The sequence below is a fragment of the Podarcis vaucheri genome (assembly GCF_965113315.1).
Source record: "Podarcis vaucheri genome assembly, chromosome: 12".
NCBI lineage: Eukaryota > Metazoa > Chordata > Lepidosauria > Squamata > Lacertidae > Podarcis > Podarcis vaucheri.
The window spans coordinates 14,995,125-15,014,503 of record NC_138750.1 but is presented as its reverse complement, the minus strand read 5'-3'; the positions used below and the strand labels follow the sequence as shown (position 1 = coordinate 15,014,503).

General features: G+C 41.4%; 1 long non-coding RNA gene across 1 annotated transcript; it reads right to left on the bottom strand.

The window, feature by feature from the left end:
* Positions 1–1,067: 1,067 nt before the first annotated feature.
* LOC309515372 lies at positions 1,068–18,961 on the bottom strand. Its single transcript, XR_014212430.1, has 5 exons — positions 18,837–18,961; positions 16,880–17,009; positions 16,277–16,407; positions 6,218–6,410; positions 1,068–3,418 (listed from the first exon to the last, which is right to left on the bottom strand). It is a non-coding gene; the product is annotated as an uncharacterized lncRNA (long non-coding RNA).
* Positions 18,962–19,379: the final 418 nt, after the last annotated feature.

The window sequence follows — 19,379 nt, the reverse complement described above, 5'->3', positions numbered from 1 at the left end:
AAAAACACGCTGATTCCCAGACCGTCCACAGGCAGGATTGAGAAGGCAATTGGATCAATGCTTTCATTAGACAGTAAAATTCATGTTAAATTGCCGTTTTAGGGGTTGTTTTTAAAAGCCTGGAACAGATTAATCCATTTTGCATTACTTCCTATGGGAAAGCGCGCCTTGGTTTTGGAATGCTTTGGTTTTGGAATGGACTTCCAGAACAGATTAAGTTTAAGAACCAAGGTACCACTTTCTATATTACCACGTTTCGAGTAGTTTGAAACTCATAGAAATGACAAAATATACAACAAACATCGTCGTCCTGCAATGTTTTAAAATAGATTTAAGAAACAATGAGCTAAATTAAAGAACCCATTTCACGCATTGTGAAATATCAACAAAATATCTCATGACAATGATGCTGAACATTTCAGAAATGATTCTTAATTGTTTGTATCCAGTGCTTTTTTCTGGGGGGTAAACAGGGGTACGCATACCCCTAAACATTTTGTGAATCTTTGTACTTTTGTCCACTTGCTGTATTTTTTCCCCCCGATTGGAACTATAAAATGGTGGTTTTCGTGAGTCGAAATGAGAGTACCCCTAAATATTATTTTAGGGGGAAAAACACTGGTTGCATCAAAATAAATCATACTCAGAGCAAGGGGATACCCAGGGTGGCAGCTGCCCCCTCAAAAAAAATCAAGTAAATAAATAAAAATATATAAGTAAAAGTAGAAATTGTAGAAAGATTTTGACAGATTTTTCTCAGCACTGAGGTCAAAAGAAAGTAATTTAAAACAACTATTGTTGAGACATTTCATTCCGAATCTGCTAGACAGAGCCAGACAGAGGACGATGTTATGTTGTGCCCCCCCCCATAAATCCTGGCTACGACCACGACTCAGAATAGACCTACTGAATAACTGGATGTAAGTTAGTCATGACTAAGTTAAGTCCATGTTTCAGGGAGCCTAGTTGGAGTATGACTCATAGTGCAATCCTAACAACATCTACTCAGAAGTAAGTTCTAAGTACTTTACCATGGCTTGTACATAGGGTTAGGATTGCAGACTTAGTCACATAGAACCCAATTTTTATTGAGAACGACTTCATAAGCATCCAAAGTGCTCAGAGAAAAAGCAGCGATGGTTTTTTTTACAAGTTAAGCCAACAGGAAAGATAAATATAAAACCCAGCTTTACTGTAGTGTAACGAAAAGGCAAAAGAAATGGGGAGAGTCATGCTGGAGAGGTGGTCATGCTAATTAAAATGAACTGGGCAATTTTAAGATCAGACTTATTCTAGTCCCTTTAATGAGGATGTAGACAAATGTTTCTCCCTGGATTTTAATTCAGCTTCCTGAAACAGTTTGGCGCAATGCAAAGGAATTGGGACTGCCACCCAGTTGGGGGAAAAAAGCTGATTAATCAAGTGACTCTGAAGGGAAGGATTTGTACCAACACCTGACCAATGAGGAATTTGTCAGCAAATGGCACAAAACCCCCAACTGTATTACCTGGGTTATGAAGGCGCCCTAAAGACGTTAAAGCAAAGATTATGGGATAATGCACACAGTGACTTGAGATCTCGATCACACGCAGTCTGTAGTCCGCTGGCAGTAGGAGTACAATATGGGCATGTCTTTAAGTTAACATCTTACATTAAAAACCTGACAGTACCAAACTATCGAAGCCTTTTCACCAAAGCCAGACTAAACGTCTTTCCTTCTGCAGTGTTGGATGGCAGGTTGAGAGGAGTTCCTTACCAGGACAGACTTTGCTCGTGTGCTCAAGACATCGATTCCATAAAACGTATTTTGTTGCACTGTGCAAAATATGAGCAAGCCAGGGCTGAACTGATACTACCCTTGCTGGTACCTTTCCCGGGAAAAATCAGAGGATCACTATGTCAGGTTCCTAGTGGAAGACCGGACAAATGCTAGAACATTAGCAGTGGCAAAGTTTTTATCGGTGGTTGCAAGAACCAATGATCCCTATATTCTGAACAAAATGCTTGTTTAACCTGGAGGTAGGCTGTATGAATTGTGCATTGCTTTGTAACGATTTGTTGGGTCTCTGGACCGTAATAAAGATTGTTGTTGTTGAATCTGATTCAGCTGAATCTGAGTCAACAAGAGTTAGAAAGAGAGAGGAAAAAACCTTCCTTCCTTTAAGATGGTGCATGCACATGTCTTAGAAAGCACATTCCCTTCCATGTTGGACCAAAAGAGGAATGCTACCTGCTGGTTGTGGTCCTATATGCACTTTCCCAGGAGTAAGCTTCATTAAATGCAATATAAATTACTTCCAATAAAACATGGATATGATGGTACTGTGTCTTGTTTTAAACTGGCTTTTAAACCAAGCGTTTTAACCAATTTAATCCGTTTCAACCAATAAATTAAATTAAAGATGGCAACCTTAAAAATAATGGAAACTATGGATGATGGATATTACCACTGCTGAAATCATAAGCAATAGGGGGTGGGGAATTATGGGCAATTGCTTCGACTGCAAATTCAGCCAATGAATAATGCTGCACCATTCACAGGGAACAGGAACTGACTAATCAAGGGCCAGTTCACACAAGTGAACAGAAAGCAGTTAATTAAATGGGCAGAAGCCACTAATGGGGCAAGAAGGAAATCATTACTTAAAGAGCCAGTTGCGGGGAGAAATGGCGCCTTTGCTGGCCGGGACTTATTTATGAGTAAACATAATAGGAGAATAAGTGCCTGTGAGGAAGGGCATTGCTAGTCGTTTATGGAGAATATAGCACTGTAATTAAGTGCCAAGCAGAGTTAACTCTGCTAGTTTCTAAAAGCAATGCTTCCGGTGTTAAAGGTTTGGAAGCAACCACTGATCTGACGGTGAATGGGGCCATTTCTGCAGGAACTGGCTCCGTATAAATAGCATGCCCACTCAATTTGCTACCAGTGCCGAGGAATCAGAATTTCAAATCAGTCTTTCATTATTGGTACGATACTTTTCTTCATTGAACAAATGGATGCTCCGGCGAGGTACAATAATGATGAGGACTGAACATTGGGGCTTAAAAGGTATAGATCCCAGTAAGGACCAATGTGAGAAGCCGTGTGTGTGTGTGTGTGTGTGAAAGAGAAAGAGGTCTGTAGCACTAGAAATATTAAGACTGCATTCCTAAACACACTGAACCCTACTGAAGGCCCAGGGAAGCCTGGTGTGGGGGCAGTTCCGTTTCGTCCATTGTTTTATAACCACCTTTTCTATTGTTAACACCATTACAAGCTATATTTCTGTTTTCTGTAATTTTAGAAGATACAGGCATAGTTCCACAACAAAATGTTGCAGCGTAAAGTGCTTCTGTTTAGGTTTCTGTCTTGATTTAATTGCGTCATTCCCTCCTCTCCCCGCAGTTTCTTTGCTTCTCCCACTCCTTCAAAATATCGCTACGGGGTGAAATAAAAAATTCAAGGTCACACACACACAAAAGATAAATGTTCATAACTGCATATATAAACCACATGTCTGAAACCCCCCCGAAAAAGTCCTGGAACCATTTTGTCCCTCCCAAATTGACCTCAAATATTTCTCTACTAGGTCGAAGGAAAATGGAAAAGCCCCCCCATTGTCTTTTCGTTCACAAATCCCGTCTTAAGGGTATGTCTGTGTATGAATAAGGTGAGCCTGTGACCTGGCTCAGGAACTAAGTATTTATCATTATAAAAGACTGGCCAGGCTCCCCAGGGTATCCAATCAAGTGACCATTAACAGGTAACCTGCCAGACAGGAGATAAACAACGAACTCAAATTTCTGTTGTAGACCGCCTTTTCTGTGATGTAGGTATGATGTTTGTGGGGGGTGGTCTTGGATTACACCCCTTCTGTGATGTATGTATGATGTATGGAGGGGTGGTCTTGAGCTCCAGGGCAGGGAATTTAAAATGTCTATATAAGTGTGGGCACACCTTTGTTCTAGGTCCTCCTCCTTTCCTACGTGTGAAGGGGGCACCCTGTTGCAACAGTTCAATAAAGATCAGGCTTACGAGCTGCTTTGCTTCTCAATATTCTCTGGTTGGCCTGTTATTTTCTCCGGCCGATGGAGAACCTACAAAGGACTCTACAATGGCTCTTGTGTTCCCCATAAGGGCAGATTTTTGTTTATTACAGGGGGAAAGCATTCCAATGAAGCCATTTGCTGCGTGTTTAGCTGGCATACCACAGAATGCCGAGTTTACTTTGGGGCTTCTTTGTTGCCTGTATTTCTGAAACGGCAAGAGCGAAAACCCTAAAGCCCTCTTCATGACATTTCCCAGAAGCTATCAGTCCACAAGCAAAGGAAGGTCTAAGAAGCTGACTTCAATCTACTCAAATGCTCTTATCTCTGTTTCTAAGGTCAGTGGGAAACATGCCAAAATGATTATGCAGGAAGTAGCTCCGAGGGATTATCTTATTTGTCAAAGTAATAACAGTGAATTCAATATGTGTAAATCTCTTCTCCTGATGCAACAGAGTGGTGCTTTGGGATACTAGAGGGAGTTGGACGTGAATTGTTTTCTAGGCTCCCCGTCTTCTGGGACAGTTTGTAGATGATCTATCCTTCTCTCTCTCTCTCTCTCTCTCTATATATATATATATAGAGAGAGAGAGAGAGAGAGAGACCCCAAATTTCTGTAGGGCTTCCTTAACAGCTAAAGGAGAATTCATTGGGCACAACAAATCCTTTGAGCTACCTAGAACAGGGCAAAATGATCATAAACCACACAGCAAGCACTGTGCTATCATACCAAGGTAGCACATAATTGAGTATTGGGTGAAGAATATCCCCTATTGATTTTTGCAGCCCTTTTGGCACTAATCCACGGCAGGGCCTTTTCAGTGGTGGTTCCCCACTTGTGGAATGCATTCCTTAGTAGGGTGTGCCTGTCTCCATTATGATTAAATTTCAGGAAGAATTTGAATATGTTCATGATTGCTCAGGCATTTGGTAGTCAAATAATACTGGCAAGCGCAAGATGGCTAGATGGAAGGCAGATTTTAACTGTAGTTTCTTAAATAAGAATAAGAATAATAAGAATAATAATTTATTTATACCCCACCCATCTGGCTGGGTTTACCCAGCCACTCTGGGCGGCTTCCAACAGAATATCAAAATACAATAGTCTATTAAACATTAAAAGCTTCCCTAAACAGGGCTGCCTTCAGATGTCTTCTAAAAGTCTGGTAGTTGTTTTTCTCTTTGACATCTGGTGGGAGGGCGTCCCACAGGGCGGGCGCCACTACCGAGAAGGCCCTCCGTCTGGTTCCCTGTAACTTGGCATCTTGCAGGGAGGGAACCACCAGAAGGCCCTTGGCACTGGACCTCAGTGTCCGGGCAGAACGATAGTCGTGGAGACGTTTTAACTGTTTTATAAGGTTTTTGCTTTGTCTTTGTTTTTAGTTTTCTTATTTGTTTACTGCCCTGGGCTCCTTTGGGTAGAAGGGATGGGTATACAGTAGAATCAATATATAATACTTCTTTTGTGAATGCTTCTAGCTTAAGAAAGCAAAGGTATCCTGAAAAGTGCAGATGTGTGAGTGGTTTGTGTAGAATTAGATGACGGATCCATCTATCCAAGGTAGATAATTTCCTTTGGCCAGCAGGGACTCACCACAGTATCAGGCAAAGGTCCTTTCCATTCCTGGCCACTTGAAATTTTGAAATTGGAGACATTGAGAACCGAATTTGAGATCTTATGCAACGTATGTGCTCTGTCATTGATCTGGAGACCTTCTCCATGGGGGTGTGAAAAATCCAGTGAAATCTTGGGACCCGGAGTGAGTGGAAAGTGTGTGTTTGTATGTTTGAGAGGGGGGGGGATTCCCAGTAATTGAAGCCTTTCTCAAATTTGGGTCCCCAGATGTTATCGGACTACAACTCCCATCATCCCTAGCTATGAAGACCAGCGGTAAGGAATGATGGGAGTTGTAGTCCAACACCACGAGGGAACCCAAGTTTGAGAAAGGCTAGCTTAGAGGCCATAGATAATTTGATTTGCAACAACCTCATAGCTCATCCCCGCATTTGGCAGATCACAAACAAATTCCTCAATTGTGCAATTTTTCAACATTTATCGAAGCTGCAGAATTCAGCCTGCTTGACACAAAATGTGGGTGATTCTGCAGTCTGATTGTTTTTAGGACAGAGTGCACTTCTGGCTTGCCTTTCTCTTTATTTTCTCTCCTCTTCCAATTCCTTTTCATCTCACCTGCACGGACACAAATGATGGTCAATGATTACCGAATTTCCTCTTAATCAGTCTTTAAAACCTGTTTCAAACCTTTCAAGAAGAATGCACTGTAGTTAGAATGCAGGGAAAGGAATGTGTTTATTGTGCATTAGGAGATTTTTTTACGATCGTGCTATCATGTATTTTTCCTTCGGACTCTGGGCTCTTTCGCCTATAAGAAGGATAAAAATACTTTCCATAGTCATTATTATCACAGCCTTGGCTTTGATTTTTTCTCTGTAATGTAAGAGCTATTTTCTTTGGATCTCGGTTTCAGTAACAATAACAATAGTATTTCAATACTATGATTGTTATCTCTTTAGCAACATTTTCATATAATCCTAAATATAGCTGACCCTCAAGGGTACTGTGTTTTTATAACTCTGAGAACGATGCCTACCAAACCCAAAAATCTCTCTCGCACATTGAAGCTTGTGTTTCAGAAGTGATGAGGCCATTTAGACATTTCTGGCAGCCATCCACAAATTAGTTTTGTCTGACGACTTGGATTTAAGCAATTTATAGGCTGATATTAATAATAATAATAATAATAATAATAATAATAATAATAATAATAATAATAATTTATACCCTGTACATCTTCCAACATATATAATAACATAATAAAACTATAGAGGACTACCTTCAGATGTCTTCTAAAGGTTGCAGAGTTACTTATCTCCTTGGCTCAGGAGTCGCCTAAGTTCATACCCTTCAACCTTTCTCCAATGAAAATAAGGATGTCCTACCATGTCCTCCAAAATTTCTCTGATGAAAATAGGGACGTCCTAAGGAAAAATTCTATACAAACCTAGACAGCATCTTAAAAAGCAGAGGCATCACCTTGCCAACAAAGGTCCGTATAGTAAAAGCTATGGTTTTCCCAGTAGTGATGTATGGAAGTGAGAGCTGGACCATAAAGAAGGCTGATCGCCAAAGAATTGATGCCTTTGAATTATGGTGTTGGAGGAGACTCTTGAGAGTCCCATGGACTGCAAGAAGATCAAACCTCTCCATTCTTAAGGAAATCAGCCCTGAGTGCTCACTGGAAGGACAGATCGTGAACCTGAGGCTCCAATATTTTGGCCACCTCATGAGAAGAGAAGACTCCCTGGAAAAGACCCTGATGTTGGGAAAGATGGAGGGCACAAGGAGAAGGGGACAACAGAGGATGAGATGGTTGGACAGTGTTCTTCGAAGCTACCAGCATGAGTTTGACCAAACTGCAGGAGGCAGTGGAAGACAGGAGTGCCTGGCGTGCTCTGGTCCATGGGGTCATGAAGAGTCGGATACGACTAAACGGCTAAACAACAACAACCATTCCTTCACAGATAAACCTCAGTAGGAGAAAAAGAAAGAGTCACATGTGAAATATCCCTGAGCCTGACCACGCCAGCAACTTTACAGCTTCAAGAATGAAGCAGTAGAGAACTGGAAGTACTGGCCTGACAATCTTCTCTCTTTAAAGGCAGGTCGCTTTTTTGTTTTGTTTTTTTATAAGCATGTGGATTACAGTAATGTATAAGACATGGAAACTGGTCGGACCGAAACAGGCCTCTGAAACTGGCACGAAACACCAGCCGGTTCATAAGAGGGCAGCAAGGTTAACTTGGGTGATGGGCTAATACGATTACCGTATTTTTTGCTCTATGAGACTCACTTTTTCTCTCCTAAAAAGTAAGGAGAAATGTGTGTGCGTCTTGTGGAGCGAATGCAGGCTGCGCGGCTATCCCAGAAGCCAGAACAGCAAGAGGGATTGCTGCTTTCACTGTGCAGTGATCCCTTTTGCTGTTCAGGCTTCTGAGATTCAGAATATTTTTTTTTTCTTGTTTTCCTCCTCCAAAAACTAGGTGCGTCTTGTGGTCTGGTGCATCTTATAGAGTGAAAAATACGTTATATGTTTTTCTAGTGCTTTGCCATATAAAGAATCAGAGTTGGACAAGACCCTGAGGATCATCTAGACCAACTCCCTGCAATTCAGGAATATGCAGCTGCCCTTTATTGGGATCAAACTTGAAACCTTGGCATTATCAGCGCCACACTCTAACCACATGCGCTATCCAGCTGGTGTATAAGATATACTGGCTACCACTCAGTTTCTAGGCTGGTATTAACCTTTGAAGCACTCAATGGCTTGGGCTACATGACCTAAAGTGTCTCCTTATAGATGTCCTTCTCACACCCCTGATATTATCTTCAGAGATCTTGAAGGAACGTCTCCACCCCCATCGTTCAGCCCGGACACTGAGGTCCAGCTCCGAGGGCCTTCTGGTGGTTCCCTCGCTGCGAGAAGTGAGGTTACAGGGAACCAGGCAGAGGGCCTTCTCAGTAGTGGTGCCCACCTTGTGGAACACCTTCCCATCAGATGTCAAGGAAATAAACAACTATCTGACTTGTTTAGGGAAATTTATAATGTTTGATGTTTTATTATGCTTTTATGTGTGTTGAAAGCCCCCCAGAGTGGCTGGGGAAACCCAGCCAGATGGGCAGGGTATAAATATATTATTATTATTATTATTATTATTATTATTATTATTATTATTATTATTATCCTTCCATGGCTGCCCACACCAAATGAGGGTGAGCCACATGGCAGCACCGCAGTTGTATGACCCCAGAAAAGGTGGTCTAGGTCCTACGGCATGGTCTTTTTAGCCAAGACTGTTTTAATTTTCCTTTGTTTCTGAGTTTTAAAAAAGCATCTTAGTGCTTTTTAGACCTTGGGCACCACTATTTCATCTGCTGCCAGTTTTGTTCTGACATCGTTTTGATTGTATATTTATGTTTTATGGTTTCTTGTTAATGGGTTTTTACTGTTGTTAATACACACATAAACCTGAGCACCACCACCCTGGATGCAAAGATCGTAGAGGAAAGCCTGGTTAGCATTCTATTTGGATAGTTCTCCATCTACAAAGAAAGTCCCTCCTCCTGACAGAACTCCTAATTGGCTCTCTTTCTTCCGGAATATGAGCTTAGCCTTATTCAAGGTCTCTTGTACTTTGAGCCACGTCAAATTGGGAGGCCTTGCTGCATAATTTATGTGGCAGCCCCAAACGATTTCCTGCATCCCTATGCTGGAATATCCACAGATTGCGTATACCTGTGTGCTTTGCCCAAAAAACATCCCCCATTGCCAGATGTTGAGGTTGGGGGGCTGCAAAGGTACATTTAACCCAAAGGGGAGGTGCAGGAAATGTCTAGAAGAGCAATTTCCAAGCAAAGATTCCATTTTGTTCCATTATTTATTTTTAAAGTCCCATTCAGCCCTTTGGACAAAGGCCAGAGCAGGCAGCTTACGATTCTTCTTTCTTTTTTTTATGTAAAGAAAAAAAAATCCTATAAAGCAGTCGTGAGGTAAAATTTGTAATAGTCGAAAAGGAAACAGAAAATAAAATAAAAGCAATGCAGGTGAAGAGCCTTCTCAAAAGGTTGCTCACTGGAAAGGAGGGCAGCAAAATTGCCATTCGGGCCTTCCTCACAGGGCATTCCACAACCTAGGCAAAAAATCCTGTCTCGGGCAATTTCCAGTAGTTGGAAGAAAAGAATGCAGCGTGCCAGTTGCTGTACAGAAAATCATCCAAGCAGGCTGCTAAGAAGAAGAAGAAGAAAAAATTTATACCCTGCCCATCTGGCTGGGTTTCCCCAGCCACTCCGGGTGGCTCCCAATAGAATATTAAAAACACAATAAACCTCAAACATTAAAAAATTCCCCAAACAGGGCTGCCTTCAGATGTCTTCTAAACGTCAGGTAGTAGTTTATTTCCTTGACATCTGATAGGAGGGCGTTCCACAGGGAGGGTGCCACCACCAAGAAGGCCCTCTGCCTGGTTCCTTGTAACCTCACTTCTCGCAGGGAGGGAACCGCCAGAAGGCCCTCGGCGCTGGACCTCAGTGTCTGGGCTGGACGATGGGGGTGGAGACGCTCCTTCAGATATACTGGGTCGAGGCTTCACAAGTACACTGAGCAAAACAATGACTCAAACCCTCCAAGTGTTGCTATTTTCCAGGGACTGTCTCAGATTTACAGAAGCCGTCTCGGTTTCTGATTTGATCCCAGAATGCCCCTTTTCTTCAGGACATCCCTGTTTTCATCAGAGAAATATTGGATGGTGTGGTAGGTTATCCCTATCTTCATCAGATAAATGTTGGAGGGTATGGAGTTATCCGACCCATGAGCCTTCAGAAGGCAGGCCTGTATAGGGAAGTTTTTTTAAAAAAATGTTCAATGTTTTATTATGTTTTTATATATGTTGTAAGCTGTGCTGAGTGGCTGGGACATCCCAGTCAGATGGACAGTGTATAAATAAAGATGGCAAAATCATACTGCCCATAATATTTTGAAATTCTGTTAAGCCCTCTTTGAATTGTGGCTTGAGGTGTTAGCCCCAACCGCCAAGGGCAAAACAATGTATAATTTTATTGATCCTGCCAATAATAAACATGGGAGGACAAAAAGGTATACATTCTTGCTTTCAGCCTTTCTTGTTAAACAGTGGTGCCCCGCAAGACGAATGCCTCGCAAGACGAAAAACTCGCAAGACGAAAAACTCGCTAGACGAAAGGGTTTTCCGTTTTTGCGTTGCTTCGCTAGACGAATTTCCCTATGGGCTTGCTTCGCAAGACGAAAACGTCTTGCACTTTTTTTTAAAGCCGCTTGAAGAGGCGCAGTTGCGACGGACCGTGCTTCGCAAGACGAAAAACATCGCAAGACGAAAAGACTCGCGGAACGAATTCTTTTCGTCTTGCGAGGCACCACTGAATTTTCATGTTTCAATAATATTTTGTTAGAAAGAATATAAATACAGAATATAAATATTCAGAAGGTATTTGCAGTGGATCATGAAAAACTGACCCAAGTTCAAGACGTTCCCACTCTCAGTATTTGCAAAACTATGCAATTACTCATTATTGTTTAACAAGGGTTAATGAAAATGAAACTAATATAAAAGTATTCAGTGCTCAATATAAAGAAACGTTCTCAGAATGAGCTGGAAGAAGGTCTCTTTTACAGCGAATAGTTTGTTGTTAAGCCACTTACACCACTGAAAAGAGAGTATCTTAACTTGTAAGTGGCCTGTTCTTGCAGTGAAACACATTTTTTTTAGTCAAGCAAATGTGTTTAATTCAGAAGCAAGAAGAAGAAATTATCGGCATTTCCCCCCCTGTGCTGGATGTACCATAATATAGTTTTCTTCATTGTAGTAAATGGGAGGCTTCTTTAAAAATCCATGCAGACATTATAGCTCCCTGTTACGAATATTACCAGAGCGGTGCAGCTATGGGGAGTGGTTTTGGCAGTTGTTATCCAGACAAAAGAGCTGCTGACATCAATGAAAGTTTGGTCCGATTAAGGGCTTAAGGATTAGATCGGCAGGATGGCACGAAGAAGGAGAAGAAATACAAAAAAGGCAATGACAAGTAAGGATTAGTCAATGGCTGACTGGAAAATGGAGATCCTATCCTGTCAGAGAGTCGGCACCCAAAGCAAGATATGTTGCCTTGAGCAGAGATGAAGAGGGAGAGGTTTGGAATTTCCTGCAGAAACGGAGAATTCACAAAGGTTTATATAGTATCAGAAAAGGGAGAGATAAAAACCTTCCGCCAAGGAAAGAGAGAGAGGATGGGGATAATGCAACATACCATGGAATAGATGTTAGAAAACGACAACGTCAAGGATGCTAGGACAAGAAACAGACATGTGCATTAAATAAATTAAAATTGCGTTGCCCAATTCCTTATCCCATTATCTTATGGAATTGTTTCCTCTGAAGGGGGCCTTTGTCTGAAGACGACATCCTGACAACAATACAATGTTCAGTAAATAATTTTATTTTTTTTAAATGTGTCTTCCCCAATTCTCAGTTCTGTTACTGATAGGTCTCTCTAAGCATCAGTGTGAGACTTTTGCTGTGTACAGCATGTTTTAGGACTGGACGATTAGCATTCAAATTTTGATTTCTTTTTAAAATTTCCAATGCCTTAACCCAGTAAGGCATTCTATTCTGAAACATAGTAAGAGCATCTTTTGTCCTTTAGCTGGTGCAGGGCATAGCTGTCAATGTTTCCCTTTTCTTGCCAGGAATCCTATTCGGAATAAGGGAATTTCCCTTTAAAAAGGGAAAACGTTGACAGCTATGGTGCAGGGACATTAAGTTCCCAAACACCTGGGGGCTCTTGGATGTTGCGTAGGGGCCTTATGTCTCATTGATTTTAAAGGGAACAAAAATTCTCATTTCAATATTGAGAAGAGGAACTTTCTGTGGAGATTTGTCTGCAGAACTGCTCCATCGTTGACACCAGTGGGGAAGAGGAGCACATGGCTGTGTGGGCAAAGGGGCTGGGATGGGGCAACTGCCCTTCAGAAAAGGTTTGCTTAAGACTGCAACTTTAACCACAGTGGGGAACATCTGCACATGATCATCATTCACCCAGAGTCCTCATAATACGCTGGAAAGAAATGACGCCACTGGAATTGTTGCAATGTAAAAAAATACGATTCGGTGCTAATCTTCCCCTGATATTCAGATCACTGCGAAGTTAAATCAAAACCACTAATGAAATCTAATCAAGCTCCAAGAAATTAAGTTTAGAACATCTTTCGGAACCTATAGGCACGCACAGAGCTTTGGTTTTTAGATCAAAGAAGAAACATCTCAAGGTTAACTCCGTAAGGCAGAGCAACCTTTTAAAATACATAGTACATAATTGTTTGCTTTAGTCGCGCAGCTTCTCTTTGGAATGCACCGCGTGGCAGCAGCAAAATTAAAAGGCAAAATCAAATTAAGAAAACATTCGCCGGGAGAAAGCAACATTTGAGCCTTAAGTTTCCAAGGATGTGGTTAGCCTCTTAAAAGTTTCAGTCCAGTAAGGGATTGCAGTGGTATACCCATTTCTATAGGAGCAAGCCCCACTGGGCTTACTCCTGAGTAGGCATGTCTGCAAGTTGGGCTGATGCTTCCTTAACCTGCACAAGAGAGCTGTTGCTTTCCTGGCTGGGGGATGAATATGGGCAGCTGCTTCTGGGCACGACAGCTTCCCTTCACCTTCAGCTTTTGTGCGCTTTTGAGTTACTGTGTTGCATCACTGGTGGCCAGCCATAAGGTAGTTGACTAATCACCAGTCTCGGCATTGACTATAGTCATCCAGAGGCTCACTTGCAGATTCGACACATGGAGAATTAAATACAGTTTACAACCCAAAACATGATTACTCGGTACCCAGCCTCACTGTATTGAATGGCACATCACCTGGCCATAAATAGCAAGCTTCAGATTAATGGTAAAGGGGCCCCTGACCGTTAGGTCCAGTCACGGACAACTCTGGGTTTGCAATGCTCAGCTCGCTTTACTGGCCGAGGGAGCCGGCGTACAGCTTCCGGGTCATGTGGCCAGCATGACTAAGCCGTTTTCTGGCAATCCAGAGCAGCACACGGAAACGCTGTTTACCTTCCCACCAGAGCGGTACCTATTTATCTACTTGCACTGGCATGCTTTCGAACTGCTAGGTTGGCAGGAGCTGGGACTGAGCAACGGGAGCTCACCCCGTTGCAGGGATTTGAACCGCCGACCTTCTGATCAGCAACTCCAAGACTCTGTGGTTTAACCCACGGCGCCACCCGTGTCCCTCTTAAGCTTCAGATTACCAGACTTTAAATTCCTTTTGTCTTCTAATGGAAGTTGCAGGCATCTGAACTTGTCTCAGCTACCACTGAGAAGGACTTGCCGCACGCCCCCCCCCATGTCCTTCCTCTGCCTCAGCGCAACGCCATTACCGGCAAGGATCTTAAAAACAAGAATAGCTAAGAGGTGTTTTATCTTCAAGGCTGGAGATATTGAGTCTCTTTAAATACTTTTAAAAATGCCACCCACTTCTGTGATGGTCGAAAATCCTCTAATTTTGTCCTCTACCAATGATGAAAACGTTCAGGGAAGATGGTCCTTGACAACAGAGGCACATGAGGTATTAATAGCAGGACACCTAAATCTGCATTTATTTTTATTTTATTTTTTGCTTGGTGCAAGAGTGGGTGGGGGGCCATAATTATATTCCAAGAGGAAACGGCTTGGGTTATACAGTTCAGATCTCACACACCTGCAGCAAATTAATTTGTTGTAGCACATTAATTATCTCACAGCTTCTATTTAGGCTGCAGCTGTTGCTATTATGTTAATATTTCCAGCACCACTGTCTACAACAGGTTACGGCAGTCTCGAGGAAAAATTACTGGGGCGGGTCCCCCTTTCCCCGTCTTCCGGGCTGTGCATGCGTGGAAATAAACAAAAACATGTTTTGGTCAGGCATTTCACCTTCCATTTATTAACCGACTCGGGGAGGGATTGGGCAACATCAGAAAAGGATAACAATAGACAAAGATGGCGCGTGCAGAATTTGTGCGAGGAAAAATAGAAGGTGGGGAAGGGAGAAAGAAAGAAATCCCAAAGACTGCAATGCTGGGGGGGTGAGTGTTCGGGGGGGCGGGGAAAATGCTGCAGTTTTCATGAAATAATAAGGTGGAGGAAAAAGAGGCATACAAAGAGTAGGTTTTTCATTGTCTGTAAAATATAAACACAGATGAATTCTGTCTTTGGTTTGTTCATGCTTTTCACTCTGCACAGCAGGGATGTTCTTAAGAACTTGCCCTCTGCGCAATTTTACTAAATAGGAACCGTGGACCTTGCATGATGTGATTATAATCACACCGGCCAATCTTTTATTTTTATTTTTACATTTTTTTTGTTTAAAAACCCAGCAAATCTTTATTGTTATTATTATTTAAAATATAGAACTACATTTGTATATAGGTACGTAAAACCGTGCCTCTTTAAAATTTATTTTAACACCCCTACAGCGATGTAGGAAGCGTGAAGATATGACTGGCTCTGCATCCCATGACAAGTCTCCATGGAGTCAAAAACAATATGAAAATTTGGAGCTGACAAGAACATGTCTGCTGCCTGCAGTCACCGCAATAGCTCACCATGTTGCCTACTAACCAAAAGATCAAAAATTATCGATTTCATGGCGCTGCGTGCTCGGGATAGAAAAGCTACTTTAAAATTTGCATTATTTAAGTAATGAAATAAGAGAAAAAGCCCAGTGTTTTAGGACGCTTTGGAGTGTAAAAGAGCTTTATGTTTTAATCTTATCAATGATTTACTATAATTCTATTATTTTAAACAGCTGGGGTCTGGAAATTATTTTTCTTTTTTTTCTTTTTTAACCGGTGAATTTAGGATTTTGCCGCAGTGTACATCTGCAGTCCCAGAATCCTCTGGTAAGATAATCCCCCTTGCGAAAGGGAAACGCCTTTAACCTTTCCGTGAATAAACAAATCTGCACCCATTTTGAAATTAAAGAAGGGAGGGGAAGACTGACGAATTCCAAGGGACGGAGTGGTTTTGGCTCTTCGGTGAAGGAAAACGGGAAAGAAAATAAGACTGTAAGCGCTTTATATCCTTTTGGGTTTCTGGCGGTCACCTCCATTGCTCGTCATCTCCCATCATTGGAGCATGATTATAGCATAGAACTGTAACAATACTGCATTTGCTTAGGAACTGAAAGCTGAGATCTGAGATATGTGCAGCATTGACATTGCAAAAAATGGCACAACTGTTACCACAGAACAATCCTTTGCACATTTGTTCCGAAGTAAGGGCTACTGTGATAAGTGAATTTACTCCCTAGCAAGTGCATTTAGGATCGCAGCCTTAGCAGTTGCAACATGGATGCAGACAGAGCTTTTTTTCGGGGGGGGGGGGAAGGACGCAGACCCCATAACCTTTTCTGAATCTAAGTTTGGCCTCAATGAGGGGCAGCATTTCAATATGAGCAGGAAAATCAGAGTACCCTTTAAAAAATTTTTTAAAGCACTGGATACAGGATGATAGAAACTTGCTTTGTTTGCACAGCCCAATGGACACTTACATGGCTTGTTTGTATTCTTGTTTGCAACTAGTCTGACAACTTCTTTTCAGAATAGTTTTAAGCTGCTAGGGCTGGAAAGAACATTAACAATTTAACTAAGCAAATACATACCCTTCAAATCTAAAATCCAGATTTTGCCTGTTTGGGGGTCTCTTGAAATAAAACTCTCATCCCCATTGCCAAGTATTTTCAAATTAACCATTCATTACGTTGCCTCGGTTGATGAAGGAATTGGCTGCAGTCTGTTAAGAAATAAATAGAGCTGCAGCAGAATATTTTCAAAGCAGCCTATCAACTCGTTATGCCCCGCTTCCAGGCTTCTTATTCTTAATCAAGTGGCAGAATTTAAGGGGTTGCGCATTATTCAAAATATTGGGACCAGGTAGGTGGAATTGGAGGAAAGATGCGTTGCTGCTACAATTTCTTTCCATTCGATTTCAGACAATTCCTCCCCTACAAGGCTGGCTAAACACAGAAATCCTATATTGATTTAAAAGACAAGAGGAAGAATATAATTCAGAAAGGACTGGATACGTATATATTTAATGATCATTTTGAGTCTGTGGGATGCTTGAAAGGGCACAAACTGGGATGAAGGCCACATACACTGACACCAATCCCATTACTTCTGTGCAATCCTATTAGTTTGAATGATCCTTGTATTCCCTCGCTCCCCCATTTTGATGTCAATAAAAATCAGAAATGCCTACCAACCTTTGTATTTTCATGTTCAGGTTACTGTTTGGTAGGGGGCCGCCTCCCATTCATGCTTCCTTATTGCATACTTTGATGACTAATGTCTCTCCTGCTAAATCACTAGGAGACTTTCAGTCACACAACCACACTGGAATTTGAAAATATAATGGTTAGGGTACCTATATAAATTGAAAGAAGGATGGTAACTAGTCCTATGTTGTACTTACCTTTGAGGGGAGGAACGTTCATGCTCAAAATTTTTAATTTATGAATCTATTCCCCCCCCCCAAAAAAAAATCCTCTAGCAATGGTTAGTGATTCTTACCACTAGTATTTAAAATAAACAATAAATTATAATCAGATTTTTGGGCATTCACTGTAACAAGTTTGGCGAATGTCAACTTTCACACTCGAACACTGACAATCCAAGATGAAATCGGTGACTGTCCAAAAAAATTAAATACCTATTTTCGCTCTTTCTGGGGGTATTACGTGTTTCTAATTTTCAGACATTTGCAAAATCTGGCTGGGATCACCAACAGTCCCAAAACAAGGTATGCGGGTATATTTGCATTGTACACGTATACATGAAAATGCATGTGTGTTTTAAATATAATGTTTACGTATGCTTCTTAAGTAACACTAAAAAGAATATCGTCATTATGTATAACATGAGCTAAAAACAACAACCCAAAAACCTAAACAAAAGCTGCTCCTAGTGGTAATATTTATAAATCTAAGGTTTGGCCAGAATAATTACTCACCTACTGTGGCAAACGTCAAATATATTTATCAACTGCAAAGGTGACACTGCACTTATTACTCGTAAGGCGGAAGCATAATACAGAAATGCAAGATATTCCTCTTTTGTATTCATTTCTAACTTTATCCCATCAGAGAAGCTAGAGTATGCCATCTATGTAACAATTTTACTTTTGCAAGTGTGAAAATATTTTGTATACTGAAGAGAGTGTTGTTCTGCAGTTAGGTAGCATTCAAAATAAAGTTCTGCTTCAGGAAAAAAATAAGCATTTGGATGATTTTGAAATCTGTTCCTAGCATACACAATGTTATAAGTTAATTCTACGTATCTTTCAAGGCTGCACATCAAAGGCTAAGGCCCACTGTTTTGATGTTTCTTTAAATGTAGTTTTGCTCCATCAGGGGCACTACTGTACTGTTTAATTCTTCAGTATGCTTCTGAATCAGGAATAGCTAGAATTTAATATTCTGAGTGTAAATAAGAGCCAATTATGATTACCTTAAGCATAACTTTCTGCATTTTATCTGTTTGCTGCATTGAAGCGGATTTCAACAAATAAAACGGCCCAACAAACTAAGAAAAATGCTTTTATTTTTAAGCAAATTACAAAAGCAGATAGATGATAATGATATCAGACTGTAGCTTAACCCTGGTTTTGGTAGGGAAAGATAAATCTCTGCAGGGTCACCATAACAACACTTTCAAACTATCATCTCTGATTCAAAAACTGCAACCTCCAAAACTATGAACATTGCTTGAAAATACCAGTGGCTAATTTCTATACACAGCTCTGTACATCTATTAACTCCAGTCTCGCTTGTTAACAACAACAGAACCACAATAAATTGCCTTACATTGGGTATAAGTTGTATTGCATTGAGGGGTTGAGCAATTCAATCATAAAACGCAGTTATTAGACATTAGTCTAATAACGACCACTTAGAGTATTATGCCCAAAATTGGTCAGCCTGGATTCTAGAAAACAAACAGTTAAAAAAGCACAAAATACCCAAGTAGAATTCTTCCCCCCCCAAAAAAAGTGTAAATGAAACCAACTAAACATTTCATATGCACATTGCCTACATGCAAAAAAAATGCCCTAAAGAGCCTGCAATAGGATGCAGATTGAATTGCTAAAATATACAAGGGGATTGGGGGGGGGGAATCACAAGCCTCTTGAAGTATATTTGAAATAAAAGTTTAGAAACCTACTCGCATCGTGCCCAATTCTTCCTCCCTCTGCCATGTTTCCAGGACCAGAGGATGAGATACAGACAGTATTCCTCCTGCTCCAGCAGCAATACCCAGACTTCAATAGCCCCAGCTCTTCAGACCTCAGAGGGTGGGATGGCACACACAAAGAGGCTCTGAAAGGTAACGGGGACCATGAAATGCTTCAAGGGTAGTAGGCAATTTCTCCTGTTGTGATCAAATGCCCAGTGGAATTACTTGCAGACGACTCGAGGGGGGTGTCCTGTAGCCCCCAACACTTCAAATTTTCTGCACACATTGTGGGGGAACGGGCCTAAATGCTGTGCCCTTATCCCCATTTTGCTGGGGGCGAAAGAGGGCCTAAAGTGAGAAAACCTGTTTGTTTGTTTGCCTGTTTGCTCTTGGGGTTAAAACAGCTTCTCAGGTAGAACGGCCTTTGAGACCACAGTCAATTCCCAATTCCAAAAATGCATCTTCACAATTACACACAGCACCATTTTGATCCAAATGGAAGGAGAGAATTGGGGGATAAAGTTGTATATG